The sequence below is a fragment of the Dermochelys coriacea genome, chromosome 3 (assembly GCF_009764565.3).
Source record: "Dermochelys coriacea isolate rDerCor1 chromosome 3, rDerCor1.pri.v4, whole genome shotgun sequence".
NCBI classification, from domain to species: domain Eukaryota; kingdom Metazoa; phylum Chordata; order Testudines; family Dermochelyidae; genus Dermochelys; species Dermochelys coriacea.
Window position 1 is genome coordinate 103982070 of NC_050070.1, and position 27534 is coordinate 104009603.

At 40.7% G+C, this 27534-nt stretch overlaps 1 long non-coding RNA gene across 2 annotated transcripts in view; it reads right to left on the minus strand.

The window, feature by feature from the left end:
- Positions 1 to 23758: 23758 nt before the first annotated feature.
- LOC122459358 overlaps positions 23759 to 27534 on the minus strand; it is a 75839-nt gene continuing 72063 nt past the window's right edge. For both annotated transcript variants that reach the window (XR_006279985.1, XR_006279986.1), the window contains exon 3: positions 23759 to 24761. This is a non-coding gene — a long non-coding RNA (uncharacterized LOC122459358). The remainder of the gene's footprint in view (positions 24762 to 27534) is intronic.

The following is a 27534-nucleotide window of genomic DNA, read 5'->3' on the forward strand; positions in this document are numbered from 1 at the left end:
AAAGCAAAACTCTGGATTAAGGTGTGTGTAGAACCAAATGAAGTAAAATAAAGGATTGAATAAACCCGCCCTGAGATTGCCATGAGTTTCATACAGCTTCACTCCCAGTGCATGTGCATAACTCACACTAACATTATCAATGTATAATCTACTACCTCTGTCCTTTCATACAGAAAACCTAATGCCTGAGTTGTTTTACTGAGTAGAAGCAAAAATTCTTTCTCCAGCCAGTTCTACAGAACTCTTAATTGTATAACATGGACATCCATTGCAAATTTGGATCATAAAACTGTTGTCAGTAGAAGATCTACACCTCAGATGTGTGCTAGAGATTCACTTTGCAGATAGAAGAGCAGAATTTTACTCTACATCTTTCTACTGTTCCATCACCCACTAATGAAATGCAGTCATATCTGCAGTGGAAAACTGCACCACTTTGTGCTTGCCATGTTAAAATATCAGTCTGAAGAAAGGAAGATGAACTTGGCATGGAGTGGGGTCATGTTACAGAGAGCCAAGAGCCCCATATTGCCTTAATCTAGTCCTGAATAGAAATAATGCCTATGCATGAAGAGGAGAATCTGCCCCAGTTTAATCCTTTTTAGGGAACAGTTGTTAGAGACTGCTGGAAATAGCCTACCTTGCTTGACACCATGAAAGGTTTCCCCCCCCCCCGCCCCCCGCTGCTGGTGATGGCTCATCTTAAGTGATCACTCTCCTTACAGTGTGTATGATAAAACCCATTGTTTCATGTTCTCTGTGTGTGTATATAAATCTCCCCACTGTATTTTCCACCAAATGCATCCGATGAAGTGAGCTGTAGCTCACAAAAGCTTATGCTCAAATAAATTTGTTAGTCTCTAAGGTGCCACAAGTACTCCTTTTCTTATTCCTTCACTCTCCCACTTCCCCGGTCCTTCTTGCATGAACAGAGAGCAACAATACCCAAAGTCCGAAGGTACAAACAATTCGATGTTTATTGGGGTGCACTTCCAGCAAGCTTAAATCCAAGTTCCTTTTTCCTTATTTTCGAATCCCAACTTATTTCCTGTTTGCCCCTAATTTATATAATAATATTCTTAGCTATACCTTAACCAATCATTCTACTAAAATTTAACTAACCAATCCTAACATATTGTAACATGATTAGCTAACCAATTATATCCCATCACCTTAATTAGTTTACACCCAGCAAAATTAATTATACAGCAGACAGAAATAAATCACAGAACCAGACAGAGACCATGCCAATAAACAATAGCAAAGTGGGAACTATAATGACAAAACAATACAGAAGTGAGGATTTCACAACTACATCTATAAAGACATAAGGGTTTCCCAGCTGTGTCTATTGATAAGTGAGTTCTTACCAGACAGAAAACTATCAACCTAAGTTTCCTTTTACATCTTCTAGGCTCTTCCCTTTCTCTGGAGGTGATAGATCGGATCACCTTCCTAACAGCCCCAGATTGACTAGTTTGGAATGTGAGGAGGTGACCGGTCGCTTCCCAGCTTATGGCTGCCTCTGCTGCTTAACCAAAGGTATTGGCCTAAGAACAGGGCCTCAGACTGTCACAGTGAGAGAAGGTCCTTGCACAGATTCTTTCTTGTATACCTCTATTGCTAGCTAAATGATAAACGGTTTCAGAGTAGCAGTCGTGTTAGTCTCTATTCGCAAAAAAGAAAAGGAGTACTTGTGGCACCTTAGAGACTAAATAAATCTGTTAGTCTCTAAGGTACCACAAGTACTCCTTTTCTTTTTTTAAATGATAAACATATAATTACGTTCTTAGAGTATATATGTTCTTTACAGACAGGCCTGAATATCTATATCCTAACAAGGGTTAAGTAAGTTAAGGGTGGTTCTGTGTTAACACAGAGATATATTTGCAAAATCTGATTCTGGCAGCACAAGCAGATGTTTCATCATCTCTCCTATGTGTGAGAGTGGGAGTGAGACCAACCACATGAGCACTAAGGCCCAGATTCACAAAGGCATTTAGGCTCCTAACCTCCATTAACAGAAATTAGGGGCTTAAATGCCTTTGAGGATTTGGCCTAAGCGTCAAACCCAATCACTCACACATGTGGAAGACCCAAAATACAGTGAAACCAGTACGATGCCTCTGAAGAGGGAGAGAAGTAGGAGGGCAGGCATCTGTGCAAAGGGTTCAGGATCTCTGCCTGCCAGCAGGAAGCAGAATTTTGAAGGTAGGTGGAGCTGAGAATAGGGCCAGTGGCTCTGTGACTATGTGGATCTACTAACCCAATCATTCTGGGGAGAGCAGGTTGGTATACATTTTCAAGGATATTATAGAATCATAGAAACATAAGAGTGGAAGGGACCTTGAGAGGTCATCTAGTCCAGCCCCAGCTCTGAGGAAGCACCAAGTAACAATAGACCATCTCTGACAGGCATTTGTCTAACTTTTTTTAAAAACCTCCAATGACAGGATGCCACAACCTCCCTTGGAAGCCTGTTCCAGAGCTTAACTAACTTAGGTTAGATATTAGGAAAAACTTTCTAATTATAAATCTCCTTGGCTGTTCTTGTCCCACCTTCAGTGGACAGGGAGAACAATTGATCACCATCCTCTTAGCAGCCCTTAACATATTTGAAGACTTATCAGATCTCCACTCAGACTTCTTTTCTTAAGACTAAACATACCCATTTTGTTAACCTTTCCTCATAAGTCATTAATAATTTTTCTAAACCATTTATAATTTTTGTGGGTCTCTACTGGACTTTCTCCAATTTGTCCACCTCTTTCATAAACAGTGGGATCAAGAACTGGAAATAATACTTCAGCTGAGAGCTCACTAGTGCTGAGTAGAATGGGACAATTAGTTCCCGTGTCTTACCTATGCAATTCCTGTTAATACACCCCAGAATTATATTAGCCTTTTTCACATCTGTACAACATTGTTGACTTATATTCAATGTGTGGTCCACTATAACCCAGACAGTTATACCCGATTTTGTAGCTGTGTATTTGATTTTTCCTTGCTAACTGTATTACTTTGCACTTGTCTTTATTACATTTCATCTTGATTTCAGACCAGTTCTCCAATTTGTTAACGTGGTTTTAAATTCTAATCCTGTCTTCCAAAGTGCTTGCAATCCCTCCCAGCTTGGAGTCATCTGCAATCTTTCTAAACATGCTCTTCACCCCATTATCCAAGTCATTAATTAAAACATTGACTAGTACTGGACCCAGGAGAGATTCCTGTGGTACTCCATTAGATATGCCCCCCCAATTTGACAGCCAACCACTTATTACTACTCTCTGAGTAGGGTCTTTACACCAGTTTTGCACCGACCTTGTAGTTTCCCTAGTTTGCTTATGGGAATGGCATGTGGGACTGTGTCCAAAACCTTACTAAAAAATCAAGATACAGCATATCACAAGGAGGAGGGAGAAAATTTGTTCTTCTTAACCTCTGAGCATAGGACAAGAAGCAATGGGCTTAAATTGCAGCAAGGGAGGTTTAGGTTGGACTTTAGGAAAAACTTCCTAACTGTCAGGGTGGTTAAGCACTGGAATAAATTGCCTAGGGAGATTGTGGAATCTCCATCACTGGAGATTTTTAAGAGCAGGTTAGACAAACTCCTGTCAGGGGTGGTCTAGATAATACTTAGTCCTGCCATGAGCGCAGGGGACTGGACTAGATGACCTCTCAAGGTCCTTTCCAGTCCTATGATTCTATGCTCTCTACTGTTCCCCCCTCTTCCCCCAACTAGGCCAATAATCCTGACAAAGAAGGAAATTAGGTTGATTTGGCATGATGTGGTCTTGAAAAATCCATGTCACCTATTACTTATTACTCCATTGTCCTCTAGGTGCTTACAAATTGATTGATTAATTATTTTTCCAGTATCAGTATTTTTCCAGGTATCAAAGTTAGGCTGACTTGTCTATAATTCCCTGCATCCTTACAGACTTAACTCTATAATTCCCCTTTACAATGAATGACAAACATAGGGCAAAAAGCCAGCTGTGGGTAGGAGCATCTTCTTCCTCCTCAGTCTCCTCCAACCTTTGCTTCAGCCCCTAGAAAGGGACAGAGGGTTCCCCTCTTTGCATCTCCCTAAGGAAAAGACTAAGAGAGGGAAGGGTTTGGTCTTATTCTTTTCCACCTCCCCTCAGTGTGGGGAGTAATTGAGTTTAGGGGCTGAACAGCTGCATGCAGAGCCTGAGAGAACTTTGATCTGAACTCTACTCCTACTGCTGATTGATCAAAGCTCTGTGCTAGGAACAGAATAGAGAGCTACCAGCAGATCAAAGCACCCTTTCTAAAGTGGATGTGGGAGCAGCACCAGCTTTCTACATTAAAGGGATCACCCCATCAGGGTAACTGCCCAATCAACACCTAGCTGTAACAATGGGCTTTGAGGGCTTGGGGAGAAAGGCATGGAAAGCTGGCAATAACTGAAGGGTTCTTTGGTGACTTGGGAAAAAATTATCTCCTGATTTAGGGGTCCCCCATGCAAATAGCTGATTTAATATGTTACAAGATACTGGAAGCGAAAGGGGAAAATGTCAAAGTGATTATTCTTAACTAGGTGCTCAGATCTTACACAGATGGTATAAACACCTAGCTGAACAGAATAAGTGTCATAGTAAAGACAAAACAGTAACAAAGGGCTTGCTGTCTTTTTTCACTTGCTATTTCTAATTACTCCTCATTTGCTATGGCAGGTGAAGTGACCCCTGTTTTATGAATTAAACAGGATTGCACATGCCTTAATACTCAGGTATTCTGGCCCTGATTCAGCAAGGCACTTTAAGCACATGCCAAATTCTAGGCACATGCATAGTGCCATTGCAGTCAGTGAGGATTCTAACTTGTATAAAGTTAGACACATGCTTAAGCCAGTTTGAATTGAGGCATTCATGGGGTATGAGGTGTGTTTGAAATTCCTGGAAGACAAGCAACTCTTACATAGTACAAGCTGTCTAAAAGCTGTATTATTATAATTCAGAACAGATAGCTTCATCACACTCAGCACATGCACTTAATGTAGTGTGTATGTTGGTATAAACGTCAAACATACATTTAAGCTTCACACTAGATAGATGCATTACATTTCAAATGTAGGCCTACCTCCTGAAGTGATTAATAGCTTTCACTCAAGTTACTTCTCATTTCTTTTGCATACAGTTCACAAGTATTGTCACCACTTGGAATGGTAAAGGGATTGGCGACGTATCTCAGCAATGAAAGATTTACAATAGCTTAAATAATTAACATCCCCCGCAGGTGAACATAATAGTCATCCCCCAATGAATATAGCTGCAGCAGATACCTCACTCCTTCCACTTGAAACAAACTTTATCTGTGCAATGCACCTGGGGAGCCTTACACACTTTATTGAAAGAAGAGCATATTCTGATGGGTGTTTGATGTAAAATGTTATTATATTTCGCTCTTTTCAGAAGAACAAGGATGCTTATGTAAGGGGACTGTTGCCCCCTTACTAACATTCAGTGGGTGTGTTTTGGTTGGCTAGCTCCCAGTACTAAAAGGGGGAAGGGTCGATGGGGAATCAGGACCCTGACACTGACAGCCACCAGGTACAATGGGGAGAGGCCAACGCTCCAGGTCAGCCTGAATGACAGGGCGGGCAGGCTAATCAGGGAGTCAGGAGGCCAGGGAGGTCCCATCTTCCATGTGAGCTGGATTTGCCTGGGTCGGACAGAGTGGGGCCTAGCTAAAGAGAAAGCAGGGGCCCAAGCTAAGCTGGGGAGCAGAGCTGTGCCAAATCCAGAGGGACCAGAAAAGGAGCCCAGAGAGAGCAGCCCCTGTCCTGGGAGCAGAGCTGCAGCCCCAAGCCAGAGGCACAGCCCAGAGAGAGCAGACTTGCCCTGGGAGCAGAGCTGCAGCAACCAGAGCCAGAGGGGTGAGAGAAGCAGCCCAGGGAGCTGGAGTCAGAGCAGCAGCAGCAGGAGTGCAGAGACCGAGTGGAAGGTTTTTTTAAATGATCATTTTGTATGTAAAAGTCAGCAACAGGAAACCTGTTCAGGATTGCTAAATATCCAGCATAACAAGCTCACAGGTAGTATTGTACACGAGCTCATGTGTGCTACTGGGAAGTGCTATATACCACATCCAGGCCACGCATGCTAAATGCCAACATGGCAACTGTATCCTAGCCTACTTTTCTCCCTCTTTCCCCTTCTAGACTCAACTGGAGAAATTCAATCTACTGGAAAATAGTTTCCACTACAAATCTCAACTCTCTTTATATATGTGACACACACACAAACACAAAACTATATTGAAAGAACATTTTTAAAATTACAAAGTCAGTCACTCAAAAATTAGAAAATGCGACCTTAACTCAGCCCACTTGTGTGTATGCATTATGGTATCAACCTTAATAATATTCTTTGAACATAGTTTGTGGTGTATAATTTCCAGGCAGCCATTAGGAATCTGATGATAGGAAAGAAAATTTTGCATTGTGGTATTAAAAATGTAGGTATGCTTCATTAAACATTTAAAATCTTAGCAGATGCCAACTGTGCATGCCCAGAAATTGTTTTGTTTCAAAGAGCTTGTTTCTCAATGTGGTCTACTAATGTACAACTTGCAGGAGTTTAGTGTCAAGTTATTTTTGAGTTAGTGGTGAGAAAAAAAATTAAAACACACACAAAAAAGTATTTTTCTATCATTTTCCAATAATGCAGTAACAGCTGAAGAGGTTTTCCTCAAACTTTCAAATAACTTCAGGTGTAACTTCTGGTCTAGAAAATTATTCATAAAGTTACATGCATGTGAAAACAATAGTAATTAAATTTTGGCATAACCATAACTGTAGCAGTCAGTATTAGGAAACTGCAATAATAATCACTTCATCTCAAAGGGCCAAATTATGCCCTTTGATACATGGGACTCCTGTGGAAATCACTGTGAGCCAACTACAAGTATCTGAGGGAAGAATTAGGCCCCAAGTCAGACATATTAAGGAACAATTTACTGTGAATATACAATGAAATGATCTACAACTAATTCATTCAGCCTTTCCCTATAACCCCTTTCCATTACTTGCACACTTTTTAATGATTGAAAAACATTTTTGAGAGTGCACATTTGTAATTTTCCATTCTTTTTTGCAAGTCATGAGACCTGACCTTTTGTCCCAGGTAGTCGAATGTCCAGCACTGCACAATGGTGTGTGACGTACAGCAAAGAGGCTCAAAGTATATGGGATACAAAACTTCATTTACCCTTTGCTTGAGAATGTCTTAAAGACATTAGGTTCCTGTGACATAAAACTAGTTACTAAATAACAGAGATTTAAAGATTAGCCCTGGTTAGGCATCCATATCTCATCAGGATGCAGATGGGTAGTGAGCGGAGTGAGGAAGGTGATAATGTATCCAGTTCAGGACTAGAGTGGTGTGAATACATGATTTTTCAGTTCACTGTCTGTACTGAGAAAAAAATATTAAATGTTTAGTTTTAGGTTTTTAAAACATTTTTTAAAAGTAAAATTGAAGTACATTTTGAAAAATTCAAACAAATTTGTTTCAAAAATGTCAAAATGTTTGCTTTTCTCGAAGATATATTGTCATTTTTTATTAAATCAGCACAATCTGGTGAATTCAACACAAATTTGTGACATGTTTTAATGTACCTGATTCTGTATATTTTGTCAAAAAAAAAATTGGTGGAAAAATTTCTCCCAGTTCTATTGAGGACATTGAAGATGCAAGTTGCATATTACAAGGCATACTATTTGTCATTCTGTCATTGTGAGAAAATAAAGTAAACTCAGTAGTTTGGCCAATATAGAATCTCTCTGTTGTACCACTTGTGACCAAATTAGGTCTGATACCTGTCTTTCCACTACAAACCATGCCCCTTTTAATCAATATCTGGCCAGTTGCTGCTGAAAATGGACCATACATTGCTCCACCAAGAGCTGATCCTGCACCATGGAAATTAACGGTAGTTTTGCCAATGTCTTGCCCTAGGAGCAGGATCAGACCCTAAATGAACATTTAGGAGAGATAATTTCTTCTCTAAATGTGTGTGTCTTTGGGCACAACTGTGTGTGTGTGTAACTACAGTTACTGGAATTTGAGGGAGCTTTGCATTCTGAGAGAAGGGGGAATAGACACCTTAAATCACAACTGACAGTGTGGATTATCTCTGTTGTTTAACTGATGCTGATTTTCCCCGCTGAGCTTATCCTATCTGATAACTGGTGGTATGCTGTAACTCTCAAAGTGTTCATTCACCAGTGTGGGGATCTTAGGCCTGGAATACATGGACCAAGGGATGATCAGGTGGAACAATGAGGCATGGTTTATAAACTTAAATCAAAACATGAGAGAACTGGGTGCAAGTGAACCTGTCAGGATAAAATTAAAATTAACTTGAATCTTTGCTCAAAACTCAAATCAAACCTTTTTGAGCATGTGTTAGATAAGACAGCAAGAGTTCTATGGAAAAATTCCATACGCCAAGAACTGTAAAAATGTTGATTTTTTTAAAAATAATCCAAGTCTATCCAATTACACTGGAAAATTGCTTTCACTGAAAGTAGTCTTAGTCCTTTTAATTAAATCACATTTATATCACAAATGAAAGTAACAGAAATAAGCAATAACATTTCAAATGTATCTGTATATTGAATCTCAAACTGTGATAAACCTACCACAATGTGATATTTCAGAGTAACTATACAATTGATACTGACAAAATAACTTGCAGAATATAAACCTACCAAATCCCCTGTGCAGAGATAGGTGAAAACTAGAACCTGGCATCTCAAGCTCTTTTAATTTCTGGAGAGGAAATTCAGACTCAAATACTTGTCCCCAAACCTGCCATTACAAGGTTTGGTTCTGTATCAAATCCAGAAGTAGAAGGGATTACTTTCCAGTTTGAGAAGTAGAAGGGGTTACTTTCCAAATTCTCACCCAAGATGGTAGAAATCCCATGAAACAGATGAGCTGACAACACTTTTGCTATTCAAAATATGACATTTGGTGCTGAAATCTCACAGAAGTGGCTTTGGGTGTTTTCAGTGTCATTGAACCTGAAATATGGCCCTGATTCAGACTTACATGCAGACCACCAGCCCATGTTTGAATTAATAAATTATGATTTTTTTAAATGGAAAAAATAAAAATTTTCTAGCCAACTTTTGACCATCTATAAAGTTGTTTGAAATTTTTCTAGATTCAAATTTTTAAAAAAACAAGATTTTTTAAAATTAGGAATCCCCACCCCACTTCCCGACACTGCTCACCAAACCTCAGGAACTCTGTGAATTCTTTAAACTCTGTGTGGCTGTAAGAAGCCATTCAACAATGGCATGATCTCAAAAAGTCTTGAAATCTTTAAACCATGATTTGAGGACTTCAATAGCTCAGATATAGGTTAAGGGTTTGTTACAGGAGTTGGTGGGTGAGATTCTGTGGCCTGCGTTGTGCAGGAGGTCAGACTAGATGATCATAATGGTCCCTTCTGACCTTAAAGTCTATGAGTCTATCCTAGTACAGCACTAGAACATGCTTATATATTCCTATTATGCTACAAAAATACCTATATGCACATTTTAGCACTTTGTAATGGAATTAAAGGCCTTTTAAGTGAACATTTTTCATAAAAAGAAAAGGAGTACTTGTGGCACCTTAGAGACTAACAAATTTATTATGCAAGGCACAAAATTTTTCATAAAGTCACTGTCTTTTTAGCATAGCAGGAGATTATTTGATGGCTTCTTTAAAGCATAGCAAGCTTTATGAATCAATAGTTTCAATTGAAGGATTTTTCCAATATCACAGAAGGAACTTAAGATGCTTTCAGACATTAACGGGTTTGTTACGTAAAGCCTCTGCTCAAATGTGATTGTAAGATCTGTAACCTGTATCATTAAGTTCCGCAACCTTGTTGCAGACTTTGTAACTTTAGTTACTGTTAGCATAGCCTTTTAAAAAGAAAAGGAGTACTTGTGGCACCTTAGAGACTAACAAATTTATTAGAGCATAAGCTTTCGTGAGCTACAGCTCACTTCATCGGAGCTGTAGCTCACGAAAGCTTATGCTCTAATAAATTTGTTAGTCTCTAAGGTGCCACAAGTACTCCTTTTCTTTTTGCGAATACAGACTAACACGGCTGCTACTCTGATAGCCTTTTAAGTTTTGTAACCTTTGCAAACTCTGTAACCTTTTCAAGTTGCCACTTGTATGAACTGCCAAGCTTTGTAATATCCCATCACGCAATCAGAGAGAGTGTGAACAAGGGAGTGTGGGTGTGTGGAAGATAAGGGGGTGCGAACGAGGGAGTGTATGGGGGACTGGGCGGAGAGGAACTGCAAGGAGAAAAGAGCCCGGAGACAGGTGTGTCTGATGTAATCTGCCCTGAGACGGCAATCACGGAGTGCTGTAAAGAAAAGATGCATGAAAGGAACAGGGACTAGGAATGCTTCTCGGTGACGGACACAGAAGAAAAACTCAGTGTATGTGACAGGAGCGCCCAGTTCCAAAATAAAAGGAAGCAGCCACACACGCAAGCTTCTGCTCTTTGACCTGCTCACCAGCCCAGATCTGTGACTGCAGGCGGACACACCGGATCTACCATGCTTTGGTTTCTTGGCTTCCCATGTTGTCTCTGGTAACTCTCCACCTGTGTAAGTGTGTGGGTACATGGGGGTATGAATGTGGTGTATAAATAAGCTCCTTCACTTTTCTGTCTGACCTAACAGCAGCATTGTAATAAAAGGTTTCAGAGAAGCAGCCGTGTTAGTCTGTATTCGCAAAAAGAAAAGGAGGACTTGTGGCACCTTAGAGACTTACAAATTTATTTGAGCATAAGCTTTCATGAGCTACAGCTCACTTCATCGGATGCATTCAGTGGAATGTAATAAAACTAATACAAGTGTGACCCTGGATTGGTTTTTTTAGGGGAACAGAGGGAACAGGGTTGGGGATTGGTTCTGCACAGTTAAGGTGCTGAGTGGTACCTTTAAACACAAGCTAAAAAGTGCTGAGCAAGACAGGGAATGCAGGGGTACCCAATCCTGGAGGAGGGACTATTCCAAAATCCACAAAACCCAACCAATGGGAGTCTTTCCACCAACTTCAGTTGACTTTGGATCAGTTCCTTTATGAGCATTGCCACTACTCTGCCTACTTGGAGAAGTAAGGCCAAAGAAGGCCTTTATGTAGCTAAATGCCTTGTTTGCCTGCTCACTTAAGCCTCCTCAGAGACTCAGTCTCCATCTATACCCTGTCCTCTTTTTATCCTATGATCGAGACAGTAAAAGAGAAGGCTTGAAAGAATTTCTGGTCATCATGGAGGATTTATGCCTAATGCTTAAATCTTTCATGTATAAATGCTTAACTTCAAACACCTTGTGCTCACTACTATGCAAAGTGCAAAATTTTGCAAAATTAAGGCTTCAGACACTGCTGTGAAATGCTTTACTGATTTGTTTAGTACATACTTGAAGGAGCAATGAAGCCAACACATCTTACGGACATTTTAATAAAGTAATATGTTGAAAATAAAATAAAAAGAACCTTTTATAGCATTCAAAATGTTCAATTTTTTTTCCAGACTGATCATAACTAGGGAGAATCAGAAATGTCATGAGAAAGCTTCTTGTCATGATTTGCAGCCTAATTTTACACATTCGGGAGCAGTGCGTAGTTTGAATAAGCTCAGGATAAGATTCCAAACTTTTGGGTGCTTGTATGAATTCAACCCAAACTCTAAATGTACTGAGTTTCACTTATCACTGGCAATAATATCTTCAGGAAAAGTCCAATGCAATTTCAAATAAATTTGTAAAAAAAATATATACTGTTCTATAAAAATATCTCAATTTCTCTTTCTATCCCAGGTGGAACAATTGCATATTGAAGGTTAAATTTTGGAGAGCCAGACAAAGTGCAAGAGATAGAGTCGCTTGAATGAAACTGTAGCAGCCTGAACATTTTGTTTATTGCTTGTTGCTACTCTCAGTAGCAAAAATTCTCAGAGGAACCATCAGAACTAATGTTGAGGACCAAAGAAATTTTACTGATTGGAGTAAATTTTAAATTGTCACCCAAGCATTGTTAAAGTTCCCATCACATGAGTGGTTTTTTTTTCTGGATCAATGATCAGGAAAAAACAGAACAAACTAGCCCTTCCACTAGTGAACTATTTGGATTTTATTCACTGTGCACTAATAAATCTAGCTTCCTTTAACAGCATTGAAACAGTATAGGTACCTATAGAAGACCTTTGCTCAGACAGAGCTTTTCCACTTCTCTTACGTTATTTAACTTTTATCTCCCCATCATCAATTGTACTTCATAGCCATTTGGAGTGAAAGAAATGAGAGAAGTTGTTTACAAAGAGGCTACTACAAACATCTACATGGCCGACACCTACATGTCATGTGTTAGTCAGTTGGTTCTATTGCTTGGCAATATGCTGATTTTGTAATCTCATCTCCATTGGTTCTGGATAAAGGGCATTCAACGGGTATTGTTTTTCTTGCAAAATGTTAAGGGAACAAGCCTGGAGTCAGTTCTGGAAAATTTAACCCCTTTTGAAACCAGGAGGGTGTTTAATGTCACTGAGCTGGGTTCTGCTTAACTGAGACAAAAGATGTCATTTCAAGGAGGTAAGATAGCAAAAGATACATCTAGTAGAAGACAGGTTTCAGAGTAGCAGCCGTGTTAGTCTATATTCGCAAAAAGAAAAGGAGTACTTGTGGCACCTTAGAGACTAACACATTTATTTGAGCATAAGCTTTTGTGAGCTACAACTCACTTCATCGGATGCAGTAGTATAATCTAGTAGAAGAGATTGCCTCCTTTTGACCCTGTCTTATGCCCCAACTGCTTAGGCCAGGTCTACACTACAAAGTTTGGTTGTAATAGCTATGTCAACTAGGAGTGTGGAAAAAAAATCATCCCCCAATCAATATAGTTATGCCAGTAAAATACCCAGTGTAGACAAAATTAACCAACAGAAGAGTATTTCAATCAGTGTAGCTCACGAAAGCTTATGCTCTAATAAATTTGTTAGTCTCTAACTGTTTTTTCCACCAAATGCATCTGATGAAGTGAGCTGTAGCTCACGAAAGCTTATGCTCTAATAAATTTGTTAGTCTCTAAGGTGCCACAAGTACTCCTTTTCTTTTAGTGTAGCTAACGTTATTGTGGAGGTGATATAGCTATGCTAGCAGAAGAACTTATATCCCTTGTTTAGATGGAGTGTGTCTACACTGCATCTGGGAGTGAGTCTCCCAGCCCAGTTCTACACACTTATGCTAGTGGGGCTCATGCTAAAGATAGTTGTGTAGATGTTACAGTACAGGGTAGAGCTCTGGCTCTCAAGCCCACCTCCAGGCTTGAGAGCCCAAGCTGCAATGTCAAAGTAATGTCCACACAGCTATTTTCATCATGCTAGTGCAAGCCCTCAATTCTTCTTCCTTTAAAGTACAAGGGAGTGGCATAAGCTAGCTATGTAAATCATCAAAAACATTTAAAAGTCCAACCATAACCTCTATTCATCCACATTATAGAAATTATCATACAAAGGATAGTAATGTTTTTTCTTGCCCATGAAAAAATAATCACTCACCCAAGTGAGTATGTGAGTAGCATTTTACAAGGCTGGCTTGAGGAGAGCACTGCTTATCCTGGGCCCTTTAAGTATACAATTCTACCAGTTAAAGAAGAATGGGCTTATTAAAAGGTGTCTGTTTTTAAACTATCCATCCACCAACAGCCTTGAAGTTTTACTGGTTTGAACCCCCCTTATTCAGTAACTATGACAATCAGGGTCCAGACACCCCAGGAGGAGAACAGGAGGTCTGAACCCCAAAGAATAAGCAATTGAATCAACTGATTGTATACAATACTATTGTACTATAAAAGTAAGGTATCATCTGAAGAAGTGGGTTTTTTACCAACAAAAGCTTATGCCCTAATAAATCTGTTAGTCTTTAAGGTGCCACCGGACTCCTCACTGTTTTTATGAAAAATTGTGACACTCTGGTCATTAATATTCTTGTGTGATGTAAGTACAGTTAGCACGTAAAGAGTTACATAGTTCTGCTGGAAATACATTGCAAAAATATTTAGACCAAGCAGTCCAAGTAGAGCTGATAAACAGGTTTGTCCTGTATAAAGGAACATATAGTGGCCAGTCTTTTGAGGTCAAGCTTTGTAAGCCAGAGGCAATAGTTAATACATCTGCAGATGTGGCAAACAGAATGATCAAGCTAACAAGCAAAGGAGGAAACAGCACGGCTTGATTACAAATAAAAGACAACAAATGTACATTTGCATCTAAGGAAAACAGAGTGATCAAATCAGCACAAAGGTGGCCCCAGCTTGTTGAAAAACAAACAGTGTGACTAGAGTCTGAACCCCAGGGGGGTCATTCTGATTCTGAGGACAAAACAATGAGTTTTGGGAACTATAAAGAGAAGCAAAAAGCCATTTTGGCATCCATCACTTAAGAGACATAAGGGGCCAGCACTCTTGGCATCTGTGACAAGTGGGCCCCCAACCATGTGTGTTGAAGATGCCGAGAGCTGATGGTAGGTGAGAAATTGCCTGAGACCGGTACTGAAATCTGTTACATTTTAGATACTAGAAAATGTTTTTTTGTTTTCTTATTTGTAACCATTTTTAGTTTCTTTTCTCTCTGCTTAGTATCACTTAAATCATTGTTCTTGTTTTATTATAAATCCAGACCAGTGCTGTTATACTAAAGGAAGGTGTGGATCCATAGCTGAGCCAGCAGGCTGGTGTGTATTCTGTCTCTTTGGAGACAGCAGACTTGGGAATTTCTGTGGGCATGCTGAATACTGCAGAAGAATGCTCTTCTAGGGGTTCACTGAATGCTACCTGCAAAGCAAAGTGAAGACAAGCAGAGTCTCAAGAGTTTGCTGGTGGGTCGGACAGATTGGTATACAGTATTGCCAATCCCAAATGTTCAAAAATCATGAGTCAGCCTTACCAAAAATCATGAGATTTAAAATATATATATTTGGTGTTCTTTTTATTTGTCTTCTGCTTTTTGAGCCTTTAGGGTACACTGGGGTCACATTTTGACGCTTTCTCCACATCCCTGAGGGCTAGAAACTTATTTTTTCTTTAAGAATGATGGCTGAAATCATCACCCATCCACTTGATTCCAGGAGCTGGGGCTTTAAAGAAACCAATCGTTATCATGAGACTCATGACAAAATCATGAGAGATGATAAGATTGGGTATGGCAGGGTGCTGACACACAGTTTAAGTTCCAGCAAAGCTCTCTCTTGCTGAGGGTGAAGGGTAACCATGGTGTACCATTCTGGGAGCCCCAAGAAAGTATCACAGCAACACCTTGCTTTCATTTTCAATAGGCATACAGCAAAGCTCAAACGAAGCTCCACTCCTTTTGGATGCAGCAAGGATTATTCATCCTGACTATGGTGTTGTGATGAGGCCAAAACAGAGATTTGCCACACTTCAAATGCAGCAATGAGGCTTTTATGTTCAACCCGCTGCTGTTGATACTTGAAGCTGTGCCAGATGCCCCACTTTTAATTTTGGGAATAGCAAGCATAGGGTATTACTTTATTACTTGAACATCACTGCAGCGTTACATCTTTCCCTGCCTCCCCCCAAATCCTATCAGGTAGGCAAAACAAAGAGCTTGCAATGTCAATGGACAGCATATTTCTATTATGTGAAATGTAAACTGCTCCTTGGATTTGATGCAAGCAGGAATTAGGTCATCTGATAACCTGGCAAGCTACAGAAAGGACACAGAAGCATTTGTATGAGCAAACATTTATGTAATCATTTCAATTCAATCCTGAGTACCCATGGTTAGTCCTTTAATGTGCACTTTGCATAACCATCAGATAATGCCCAGCCTCTGCTCCGGTTTTTTTCCCTTGTTTCTGGCTATTGTCCTCCCTTGAACATTTCTGCATTTTCATGCAACACTTATGTTGTGTAACCACTAAACAGATTGTCCTATTTTGCAAAGTGGGCTTCTCCGTAAGCTAGCAGACATCTGCTAAACTGAGCCTTTAATAAAGTCCTGTGCATCCTAGATAACCTTGGCTTTTAACTATTGATGAACAGAAAACCACTGAGCAGGTGTATGATTCCTCCCCCCGCCCCCTGCACCAACATTCAATATAGCAGAGATCACATCATAACTGTATTTTAGCTTGGGGACTTTTACTCAGGGCCAGCCCGCAACATTTTGGCACTTGAGGCAGGAAGCTCAAATGACGCCCCCATTCCTCCTTGCTTGGGCCAAAACTTTGAAACTCTGGTACCTAGTGGCACCTCCCCCCGAGTCTGGCTCCTGAGGTGGCCCCTCAGTTCGCCTCATGGTAAGGCCAGCCCTGCTTTTACTCTCTCTTTTACCATTTGAATAATTTTTATATTATGATTTCTTTTCTCTATTTCACTCCTTGTAATTCAGGCCTCCTGTGATGAGAAGTCAAACTAAATGAAAATGGGCCCCACTGGTTCTGGCAGCTGAATTCAAACAATACTCTGCAGCTTTATTGCAGCAAAGCTTTCTGTGCTACTATGCTAAGTAAGGTGATGTCAGTAGAATCCTTGTTCCAAGTGGTTTATTATATTTCAGCCATAAAAATGTGCTTTAGGCTGAAATTGGATTTACAACATTTCTGCCCAGGAGCATATGTTTTATAAAATTTAATTTAAATCAGATTAGCTGGGTGGTTGGTTGTTTTACAACAACAGAAGAAAAATAAAGATGGCATGTTGACCTTTTTCTGACTTGTTTTTCAGGTCTTCCAACTGCACCATTGACTCCAGTGGGGTTGTGTGGGCATCAGTGAAGGCAGAGTTTAGCATTCTGTTCTGTGTTTTAAATGAAGTCTTGAGAGATAACTCATAACTTGGATTAAGGGCTTCTAGTATGTAAAACAAAAAATGAAAACAGATGATTGAGCTATTCATGTTAGAAAAGTGGTTTAGATATATGTAAATGACTTTTCATAGAGGTTTTACAGAAGAAACATCCATTATGTTAACATGTAAAGTCTCATTCAATTCAGTAGACTGCACTAGCTCAAGTAGTACCAACCATTCTAAGAGCATACCATAGTCTTCATTAACCCATTATGTAATAATTTCTAATTTGTTTGGCATTATATACCATAATTTCTATGGAATATATACACAACCTGAATAAAGCCATACATTATGGAGTAACATGGTTTGTAGACACAGAAAAAACAAACAGTAGCTGATCAACAATTTTTGTCAGAGTATTATTTTTAAACAGAAATTGATTCTAGAATTTTAAAAAATTGTTCAAAAGTCTCCTTTTTTAATTACAATTTTATTCTGAGTCAACTGAAAATGACATTTTTCATTTCAGTTTGAATCAAAATCAAGTTTTCATTTTGAATGGTTGTAATTAGAGTGTTTTCATTCCATTTGAAATTTTTGTGGGGAAAATAATTCCCATTTTTCAACCAGCCCTAAAAAACAAGAATAATGGTTGAAGAATAACACCCCAGACTCCAACTCTAAAACTTAGCGGTTTCTTTGTATTACGTGGAGTGGTGTCAGATGGCACAGGTGACAGGGATGGTACAAGGAAAAGGATAGCATTTGTAAGGATTACTGTGGCCCTCAGTCTATTTAGTAGTCAAACTTTGCCCAACTGAAAGCCACATTAATAACTTGCCACATGTCTCAGGGACACTAAACAGAGCAGGATGAATGGCATATCAGCCAGAGCCGGCCTGTTTGAATAGGGCAGTCTGAGCGGGCAGATAGATTGTTAGAGCAGGTGTCTTAAGGTTCCTTCATTCCTATACCCAGAAGTGTATCAGCTGCAGACATTACATGGACCAAGCATTTTGCGCACCTGGAAATATTAAAACTTGACACCTGCTCTAACTACAATGTTCTGCCTCACATACCAGTGTTTGCTACGCAAGACCGAACAATACATGAGGCTCACAAGCTGGAAATAGCTAGTCAATGTGTCTTTCTGGACTTATGACAATGGTCAGTGACTAGGATTTAATGAAAAAAAGAAAAGGAGTACTTGTGGCACCTTAGAGACTAACAAATTTATTTGAGCATAAGCTTTCGTGAGCTACAGCTCAGTTCATCGGATGCATTCGGTGGAAAATGCTGGATGTTAGCAGCTCTGCTGGTGGAGACCTGGCAGCTGCTCAAATTTCTACCTTCTATTGATATTTGTATGGTGGTATGATGGCACTAGAACATGGCAAGTTCATTCATAAAGATATATGCTTTAATTGCTGATAATAGCACATCTTAAATAATTTCTGTATCTGCCTTTCCCCACTGACTATAGTGTGATGTGGGATTTTGACATAGAGGAATGGTCACTATGATCACAATGTAGTGCTGACTGGGCTGTAGGCAGTCAGGCCAAGTGGCGAAGGTGAAAGTTCAGTCTATCGATTAGAGTTGGGTCCAGAGTTGGCAGGAAACAAACCAAGTCATTACCACAGGGGTAGAAGCCAAACGCCAGAGCCAGATGTTAGTAAACCAGAGTTGTAAGCCAGAGGCAGAGCCAGGAGTCAAAGCCAAAGCCAGAAGGGAGCAGGGAAAGAAAGAGGTCTGGAACAACCAGGAGCAAGAGCAAGCACAGCTGCCGGTGAGGAACTCATTGAGCAGCCCCTGATCTGGTGTGGGGGTCAAGGTTATAAGCAGGGCTGCTAAACCAGCAGACAATCAGGGGGTGGGGCACTCAGAGTTCTAAGGCAGTGCAGCTGGGTGCATTGGCCCCCTAAAAGTGCAGTTAGTCAGGGATCAGGCCAGCAGCTGGTCTGGTCCCAGACACAAAGTCATACTGTGAGTTGGCACACAGAGGGGCCAATTCAGCGTTGAAGTGACTGCAACTCCACTGGTTTCCATGGAACCACGCTTCCCACAAGCTGCTGCCTTCATGTTGAAGTTGAGGGCATCTGCAGGCTACATTTTAGAACTTCTCCTCAAGCTGCACTTGTCTCATGTGCTGTATTTTGTGTACCCTCTTCTATTCCCAAAGATATTCTGTCCATTATTTTGTATGGGTTTTTGGTTTTTAACACTATTAAAAAAAAGTTCAATTTTCTGAGTAATTGAATATGAATATATTGATGAAAACAAAGAAATGCCACCTAGAGTCATTCTGAAACCTTAACACTCTCCAGGGCACCTAGCTGTTGGATGGCAGCTCAATGCTCAGAAACATCCAAAAAAAATCAACCAAGATGAATCACAATGAATAAAAGATGGATAACAGGATAAATAAAGGAATGATGTCAAAAGAATCTAATGAGTTTGACGGCTGCCAAGATAAGAATATCTGAAAAGTTATTTTTATTTGCTGTGGGGTTTTAGTGTCATTAGCACATATCCACACACATGTATAACCCCGATTCTATTTTAATCTTTTAAACTGAGCTCAAGTTTTAATATTTCCAGGTGCACAAAATGCTTAGTCTATGTAATGTCTGCAGCTGATACACTTCCGGGTATAGGAAGGAAAGATCCTTAAGACACCTGCTCTAACTACAATGTCCTGCCTCAGTGTTTGCTACGCAAGGCCGGACAATACATGAGGCTCACAAGCTGGAAATAGCTAGTCAAGGTGTCTTTCTGGACTTATGACAATGGTCAGTGACTAGGATTTAATGCTGGATGTTAGCAGATCTGCTGGTGGAGACCTGGCAGCTGCTCAAATTTCTACCTTCTATTGATATTTGTACGGTGGTATGATGGCGCTAGAATATGGCAAGTTCATTCATAAAGATATGTGCTTTAATTGCTGATAATAGTGCATCTTAAATAATTAGCCTCTTATTCCACCTTTTCATGTTCTCTCTGTGTGTGTGTATCTTCTTACTGTATGTTCCATTCTATGCATCCAATGAAGTGGGCTGTAGCCCACAAAAGCTTATGCTCAAATAAATGTGTTAGTCTCTAAAGTGCCACAAATACTCCTGTTCTTTTTGAAGATACAGACTAACACAACTACTACTCTGAAACATGTTATCCAGTGCTGTTAAAGGATAACACATGCCACAACAGTATTATGCTTTGCAGTCTAGTAGTCTCTCTAAGATACGACTTTTCCTATCCATCCACAGAGCTAAAACTCTCATTCAGGCTCTCATAATCTCACATCTTGATTACTGCAATATCCTTCTCTCTGGCCATGACAAATGCAATCTTGCCCTGCTTGTATCCATTCAGAATGCTGTTGAAAAGATCATTTTCCTAGCCCATTGCTTTAGCCATGTCACCCCTCTTATTGTATCCCTCCAGCGGCTCTCTCTCTATCACATCAAACATAAGCTACTTGTCTTCACTTTCATGGTCTATCCACACCCTACATATCATCTCTTATTCACTATTGAAAGTCAACTGCCATCTCCAATCAGTCAGTGATGCCAGCCTCCATCACACATTTGTTACATTTTCAAACAAGCACCTTCATGCCTTCTCCCATGCTGCCTCTAACTTTTCGCAAAAAGAAAAGGAGTACTTGTGGCACCTTAGAGACTAACAAATTTATTAGAGCATAAGCTTTTGTGAGCTACAGCTCACTTCATTGGATGCATTTGGTGGAAAATACAGTGGGGAGATTTATATACACACACAGAGAACATGAAACAATGGGTTTTATCATACACACTGTAAAGAGAGTGATCACTTAAGATAAGCCATCACCAGCAGCGGGGGGGGGGGGGGGGAAGGAGGAAAACCTTTCATGGTGACAAGCAAGGTAGGCTATTTCCAGCAGTTAACAAGAATATCTGAGGAACGGTGGGGTGGGGGGGAGAAATAACATGGGGAAATAGTTTTACTTTGTGTAATGACTCATCCATTCCCAGTCTCTATTCAAGCCTAAGTTAATTGTATCCAGTTTGCAAATTAATTCCAATTCAGCAGTCTCTCGTTGGAGTCTGTTTTTTTGTTGAAGGATAGCCACTCTCAGGTCTTTAATCGAGTGACCAGAGAGATTGAAGTGTTCTCCAACTGGTTTCTGAATGTTATAATTCTTGACGTCTGATTTGTGTCCATTCATTCTTTTACGTAGAGACTGTCCAGTTTGGCCAATGTACATGGCAGAGGGGCATTGCTGGCACATGATGGCATATATCACATTGGTAGATGCGCAGGTAAACGAGCCTCTGATAGTGTGGCTGATGTGATTAGGCCCTATGATGGTGTCCCCCGAATAGATATGTGGACAGAGTTGCCAACGGGCTTTGTTGCAAGGATAGGTTCCTGGGTTAGTGGTTCTGTTGTGTGGTGTGTGGTTGCTGGTGAGTATTTGCTTCAGGTTGGGGGGCTGTCTGTAAGCAAGGACTGGTCTGATTCCCAAGTTCTGTGAGAGTGATGGGTCGTCCTTCAGGATAGGTTGTAGATCCTTGATGATGCGTTGGAGAGGTTTTAGTTGGGGGCTGAAGGTGATGGCTAGTGGCGTTCTGTTATTTTCTTTGTTGGGCCTATCCTGTAGTAGGTGACTTCTGAGTACTCTTCTGGCTCTGTCAATCTGTTTCTTCACTTCAGCAGTTGGGTATTGTAGTTATAGGAATGCATGATAGAGATCTTGTAGGTGTTTGTCTCTGTCTGAGGGGTTGGAGCAAATGCGGTTATATCGTAGCGCTATGCTCTAATAAATTTGTTAGTCTCTAAGGTGCCACAAAGACGAAACAGTAAGGGACTGCAAACACACAAGTTATACAGAAAATAAATATAAAAACACATCCTCAGGCTTTACACTTTCATAGTAGATAAAATCCCGTTTCTAATAAGTGTTACCCATTGCCTTAAAACAGTTCACCAGGTGTACTCCTTGGCTATAGGAGGGATCCAGTGTTCACAGACAGCCTTCCGCCTCTGTCCCCCAAGATCTGGATGGTCTTCAGTTTAAGATCCTTCCATTTTAAATAGATTTGCATTTTTTTTTCAGTCTCCATTGACATTCAAAGTGGGAAAAACTCTCTTCTTTCTCAGTTTCTGAAGACTAGAGCTTTTCTTTTCACTTTCAAGCTGTACCCATTTGCTTTGATGATTCCTCATTTTTTTTCCTGGACAATGGCTAGGTGCTTGAAGTCAGACTCCTCTGATTGGAGAGGTAGCCCCTTTCCTACCTTATTGATTCACCGCTGCCCTATTGTGACATGATGCTGAAGTCACACCACAGTTACAATTTTCTGCATATACACATATATATCTTCATAACAATAACCAGTATACATATCTCTTAAAGACTATTAAGTGCATTAGCAGCTTTGATATATTCTTGCAGTCAAATAACATAGTATGCAATCAGTTGGGTTAATTGCTTATTTTGGGAGGTTTGAACCTTCTGTTCCCCCCTTGGAGTGTCTGGATCCTGAATGTCACAAATTCCCTCTATTTATACATACTTATTATTTATTTATTATTATTCAGTGATTCTCCAATCAAGATCTGGACCCCATTGTGCAAGGTGCTAGGATATGCATTTTATGTGACAAATTAAAGAAAGCCATTACAGAAAAGTAATAGTTATGGCTTCTAATTCAATGGGTCACATTGTTACTTTCTGTGTTCACTTTGGGTCAAGTAGTGGTCTCAGTTACACCAGTAGCAACAATATGGAAAAACATCAATTTATTTATGCTGGCATAAGTAAGAACAGAATTTGGCCTGTGTACAAATACTATAATTTAAAGAAATTATTCCTAGTTCCTACCTCCAGGGAAAAAAACACAACCCTATGTTGTTTTGTGGGAGAGGATGAAAGGGAGGATACTAGTGAATCCAGTAACAATACTGTGCACTCTGATTTTTAAAAGAATTCAACCATCTTTTAGTATTAGACTAAAGGGACATTGCTTAGCTTGGCCTCAAATGTCCTCCTGTCCTTTTTATTATATTGGTTTCTAAGCTCCATGTAATTTTTACAGGGACTGAGGGAAAGGGAGAAGAGAGGGACTGTTTAAAATTTCCTCCTTGATTAAAAACATATCAGTGCCAGCCAGGAGTGCCACCATAATACGCAACTCTACAACTAAAAAGAAATATCAGGTGAGAAAAATCCATCACTGAAGAAAGATATTTTCAGACTTTCCCTATAGAAAAAAAAAGTTAGAAAACTATAGCTTTTTTGTCTTGTTTTTTTAATTCTAACTGCAATTATTATTATTTATATTACAGCAGAGCTGAGAAATCTCTATTAGCACTCATAACATTTTCTCAGCATCGCTGATTCTCGTGTATGCTGACTGCAGATGTCAAAGGATTTCCCCCTTTATGTACAACACTGGACATTACTAAGGTGTCCTCCTTCCTCTGAAGCATATGCTGTCCCATCTAGTGGCACCGAGACCACTTAGAGAGAAGTAAAATGAGTCTGCTCTACAGCCTTAGCTAACAGCCTGTTGTTGCACATGCACTAAGCTCCAGAGGTCCCCACTTTGATCCTTTCCCACGAGGAAAAATTGGTGGGTGCTCTGCACCTACTGGCACCAGGAGAAGTTGGGGTCTATGTTACACATTCATGGATTCCAAGGCCAGAAGGGACCACTGTGATCATCTAGTCTGGCCTCCTGTATAACACAGGCCATGGAACTTTCCCATAATAATTCCTAGCGCAGATATAAGGTGCTTAGCCCTGCTGGCTGTGCTAGAGTATCCCAGACCTTGTATACAAGGACTGAGATTTGTATCTGACCACTGCAGAAAAAAAAATGGTGAATGGAAAAGCTTTTTTTTCCTCTCTCCCTGCTGTGAGTACAAACACAAGGACTGGAATAAGTTGGTGCACGGTGTATTACATTGTGTAACATTTCAGACACCTTTGAAGTCATCAGATAAGGCTACATATTAACACTTGGCTGATTTACGTTAGCATTTGGCTATGGCGACATGTACTCTTTGCCCCACTGTATTTGTCTACTTGCTTACAAAGTATTAATTCCAAGATTGGTGACGCTAATATGGAAGGATAGGAGAGTGGATGGAAGCCAAGCCTGAGATACTGGCAGGTATCAGACAAGCAAACAAAAGGTAGCAAACAGAAAATATTGATTGGCATTTAAAACAGGACAGTAATTCCAAGGTACAGTACTCAGCTAACTCAATTTTTTCCCACACAAATTCACTAAATCATTGTTACAGAGCTAGGCTTTTTCATAGAAAAAATGTTATTCTTCGCCCACATCAGCATCTTGGTTTTGTTTTAAAGCCTGTTTTCCCCCATGTTTTGAACCAATACATTAGTTAGGAAATCCAAGCACAAGAAATTCTGTTAATTACAAAGAGGTTCAAAATTTAAATATTATGGTTATGAAGGCCATATAAAGAAAAAGACAAACAGACATTTTTAAGTGGCGAGAGACATGTTTGCATTATTGTTCTTAAAAGTCAATGAAAACATTGCAAAAACAAACAGCTGTTTTGTTATAATTAAAACATTTCTCTCCAGTCTTCTATATCCAAGAAACAACAATACAGGAGAAACAGAGGGAGAAACATACTTGAAACAAACATGAAACTGAACAGTCTAGTTTTATTGTCCAAACTGAGAGAAAGGATAAAAGTTAAACAAACAGTATGATTGGTGACATAGATTTGAAGAGACCGTCTTCTCATGGGTCACTTAGTTCACCTATCCATTTTCTTGAACCACAGTGGAATTGATTTCGTTCTTCCGAAACTATCCATGATCAATGGGTTTTTCAAGTCTCGCCTTGAATATCTCCAGCAACCTTTCTTGCAGCTTATTCAAAGATCCTGGCAATGACGATCATAAAAGTTTACGTAAGATTTAACCTTAACATCCTTGCAGCAATTTAAGCTCATTAGTTCTTTCCACTTTGACTAATGAGAACAATTCCCCTTTTTATTGTATTCCCTTAAATATTCATACAGACAGTAATGCCTATTCAGCCTTCTTTTGTCCATATATATTCTTCTAATCTTTTCTCAGGCTGCAGGTATTATTTACCCAAGTTTTCAGCATATTTGTTGTTCTCCTCTGAACACTCTTCAGTTTCTCTGCGTTAAAAGACGATGCCCAAAATTGAACACAGTGCTGTCAGTTGAGGCCTAGACAATGCAGAGTAGAGTGGAATAATGACCTGAACTATTACATGTCATGCTCCTATTTCTACAACACCTACAACATTTGTCTTTTTTTTTCCCCCCTGTAACAGCATCACATTGTTAACTCACTCAGATAATCATCCACTATAAACCCCATGTCTGTCTTTGGGGCGCTTACAGACTAGCCAGGATTTCCCAGTTCCATGGGCCAAATTGTCCCCTCTTACTTTCTTGGGTGAAAGAGACAAAAATCGTCGTGGATTCTGGCCAGGGGACACAAAATGTGGGTCAGCTGCCAAGGCAGCATCACTGCATCTGTCCCCAGACACTGGGGATGGTCCTCTATGGGAAAGGAATCTATGCATGGGAAAGGCAGAATGAGAGCCTGCGCACAAGTGCAGTAAGCACATTGTTACCCCAAGAAACTACCAAGGAGGCCACTGACAAAACAATATAGCACAAGTCCTCCGCAAGACCACTTTTTGCACCAGGGATCTTGCCTTTAGGGAAGGTTTTAGGAGTAACTCAGCAACAGAAGCCCTGCCTGAGCTGTGCTGACAGGGAGATGGAAGAGAGTTGCAGGGGGCTGGAAGCCAAGGCACAAGGAAGCAGAGTCTCTGTGTGGTTCCTTTTCTAAGGGTATGTCTACACTGGCAAGTTTCTGTGCCACAAGTTATACCACTTTTATTCAAGAGCTGGAATTAAACCACTGTTGCATGTCCACACTGTGCTCCTTGAGACACTGGAGCGCATCTACATTAGCAACTCTTGCAATGGCAAAGAGAGCAGTGCATTGTGGTAGCTATCCACAGTGCAACAGGCCACAGGATGCTTTGAGAAGGGTTTGCAATGCCTCATGGGGAAGGCAAAGCATCACATGATGCAGGTTTCCCAATACCATTGTTCCATGGGCATCCTACTATTGGCTAACTGCTTTTCAACTGAAGTGGAAGGTCGGGGGGAGGGGGAGAGAGAGTGTGACAGGGTGTGTGTGCGCGCGAATGGGTCGGGAGACAGTGTGTTTTGGGGGACAGAGAGTGTGTCAGCATGCTGTCTTGTAAGTTCAGACAGCAGCACGAAGCAACCAGTCCTGAGGCAGGGGGAGGGGGAAACCCCAACATCAGCCCCCACCTCCCTCCCTGGGCTCTCTGCCCAGCAATCTCTCTCTCTCTCTCTCTCTCACACATACACACACACACACACACCTGCCTCTGTGTTCAACAGCACGAGCATTCCACATTAATGGTTTGCTTTGTGTCCCGGAGCAGATCAGCACAGCACGCAAAGGCTGTCAGAAACGGTGCTTTGAACAGGGAGGGGCTCATGTCACCAGGGCAGCTGAGTTCAAAACAACAAGCAGAGCAGTCACTTGAGGCATGATGGGACAGCTTCAGAGGCCAATTACAGCACAGAAAGCAATCAAGTGTCTACACTGGCAGTAGAGCACTGTAGCCTCTGAGCACATAGCCTTATGGCTCTCGTCGAGGTGGTTTTTTTACAGCCGAGGAATTTCTGCACACAAAGTGGCTTGGCAGTGTGTACACGTCTGCAGTTTGAGCGCAAAAAGCTGCTTTACTCCGTAGAAACTTACCAGTGGAGACAAGCCCTATGATTGGCACAAACCTCTGGAGATCTCCATATTATGGAAATTCTCCCTCTTCTCCCCAATGGAAACACAATGATGAGAATGGCAAGATGTTTCATTTGTTCTGTGTGGATTTTCCACATAAGAGACCAATCTAAGATCAAATCTGGTAATTCCTATGTATCCAATATGGTCATTATGATATGAAGCTTGGAGGAGCCTTTCTGAAGTAAGAAAGACAGGAACAATGTGCCTAAGGGCTAGTCTACACTGGCAACGCTTTAATGTGGTTTGTGTGGTCACGGTGCAGTGCTGGGAGAGAGCTCTCCCAATGCTCAAAAAACCCACCTCCATGAGAGGCCTGGCTCCCAGCGCTGGTGCACTATCTACACTGGTGCTTTACAGCGCTGAAACGGGCTGCGCTCAGGGGGGTGTTTTTTCACCCCCCCCCCCCCGAGTGAGAAAGTTGCAGCGCTGTAAATGGCCAGTGTAGACGAGCCCTAAATAGGCTTCAATTAATATTGTTGTCTCTTTGCTGAGAAGTAGCAGAATTCAGGCTCTTGCAGGTTGGTTTTCTGTGATGAAGAGCAGTGTATCTTTTTAGTGTAGTCTAAACAAACAAGTCCTTTTCCCTTGAACAGGGCGGTAACAAATGGCAGCAGAGGCAAATTCCTCTTGCAACAAGCTCAGGTCAGGCACCACTGCAGCATCTAGCCTCAGACTCTCTCCAGGGTGTCTCACAAATATCTTCTGCTTAACAAACTGTGTCTTTTTTCCCCTCCCTCAGCCCTACACCTTATACCTGGGAAACCACTACTCCCAGCTTGCTGACTGAGACCACATATTTTGAACTTTCTGAGCTCACTTTGTGTTCCA